General features: G+C 28.8%; 1 protein-coding gene across 1 annotated transcript in view; it reads left to right on the plus strand.

The window, feature by feature from the left end:
• Positions 1-2,123, plus strand: part of LOC117177648 (protein fem-1 homolog CG6966) — a 124,200-nt gene that overhangs the window by 516 nt on the left and 121,561 nt on the right. The window lies entirely within an intron of this gene.

Below are 2,123 nucleotides of genomic sequence, written 5' to 3' on the forward strand. Positions count from 1 at the left end.
TCGTTAAAAATCTTTCTTGTTTTCGAATCTTTGGGACGTTTTAAATTACGATTTTTATACTTGAAAGCATGTATTATTGATCTCTCAAAATTAACTCCATTGATTGTAGTGTCAGCTGATTTTGACATTTACTGTATTTTATCCTCCACATTTTACGAAGTAGAATATGTATATTTCTTTCAAAGTTTTTGTACCAGAAATATTTAAGATCCTTCTTAGAAGTAACCTTAACTCGTTTTTTTTATCTTTTGTACTTGTTTTTGTTTAATTTCTTAATAACTTACACCATTTTTTGTATGGGGCTTGTCATAATTGATTTAAATGAAATGATAATTATGTTTATTATAATAAAATCGGTTTAATATTTATTGCAACAGACTTTAGAAATGTCACGAAACAAATTTTGGAAACATGAAACATTAGTATTTTCTGTAATCCGTTCAGCTTCTTCTATACTAAATAATTCCATGTTTTAAATAATGTCGATCTTTCAATTTATCTTTTAAATCATACTAATCATTTGTATTAAAGCATCATTTTTTAGTGCGCGTATAAAACTTTTAAAAGAAACAAGTAATATTTTAATCAAACTAGATAATATGTTTAGAAAATACGATGAATAAGTCGAAAATTCTCATTTTAAGCCAAACAACGGCAGGTGCGTAAACAAAGTTGAAAAAGACAATTGTACCTTTTCAAAAGACATAACATTTTTCCCTTCAACATTTTTTGTTAGTATTTCTCATTTTGTTTTAATTTATCGAAAATGGGTTCTGCGAAAGAAATTGAAAATTGAAACCATGCGTCAAATATTCTTTTGAAAATTTTGGTACCTGAAGTCCTGAGCGGACAAATGAACGAAATATTTTCTTCCAATTCCGCTGTATCCAAAAATATTGTTCCAGCTACAATTTAAAATGTGCATTATAATTTCCTTTTGTTAGTTTTTTATTTTTAATATAAGTAAATAAATAAAGCACATTGTTTGTAATTCATTTATCGAAGTTTATATGCAAAAACGGAACTTTCCAATATCACGCCAAAAGATGCAAGACGGGTAAAGGGTCTGAAAGAAGACTTCAGTCATAGCTTTGAGCAAGTTGGTCTTTAACTATACTTAATTACGTAGATCTAAAAGAGAAGTTTTTGCTTAAGTTTAATTCCAGTGAATCCCGTAGACGCGCGTCCCAGGTGCGATAAAGCTTACGAGCGAAGCTGGCAGTTTTTCTTATTTTATAATGACATACTGTGTGAGATCATTCATTGAATAAGCCTTAAGTGCCTACTTGTTTATTTTTTCAGTGAAAAAAATTTTTATATGATTACATATTTTCGTAGTTCCTTTTTTTCGGATTTTCTATAGGTTCGAAAATAAGATTCATGCAAGCTGATTCATCAATTGAGCTAAAATATACATCTTCAAGTGCACTGAATGTATTACACCTTTTGTTGAAATAGTATGGACATTTGACTTTGCATGAACAAACCACGGGATTTATAGGAAAATTTTTGCATTATATCCATTGACATTCTCAGGCGATAATTACATTTATTTGGTAGTACACTATTGTGACTTGTTTGTCAATAAAGTACAAGTAAATTACATGCACTTGCTAAAAGTAATTTAGTCTTTACAGTTTGCCCACCAATGATGCATGTTACGTAAAATTCATATTTTATTCGGATTCTTATATCCTTATTTGTAAGAAAATTGTTTCAGTTTAGCAAAAATCTAATTTGGATGATTTCATGTTTAAATAATGAATCTTCTTAAATTTTGGCGTTTAAAAATGATGAATTATAAAATAAATCTATTTCCATTATTTGCAAAACCCTACGTCGATTATTTTATTGTGTGACTAAGTAAGCGTAGCACGTACGAAGAATCAATGGAAATATTGTTCATTACTGTTGTTAACGAATTCTATCGGGTGACGCAGCAACATACGCGCTTTGCGATAAATTCTGTAGAGGCTGGAATTTTACTGTGTATATTTCACAATAAATTACTCAGTTCTTCCATCAATAATTATTCGGTTTTTTAATTTAGAAAACTCAGGATGAAAAAAATATATATTTTATACATAGTGGAAGAAATTACGTATTTGTTTCATTTGGTTTAT

The sequence above is a fragment of the Belonocnema kinseyi genome, chromosome 8, assembly GCF_010883055.1.
Source record: "Belonocnema kinseyi isolate 2016_QV_RU_SX_M_011 chromosome 8, B_treatae_v1, whole genome shotgun sequence".
In the NCBI taxonomy this organism is placed as follows: domain Eukaryota; kingdom Metazoa; phylum Arthropoda; class Insecta; order Hymenoptera; family Cynipidae; genus Belonocnema; species Belonocnema kinseyi.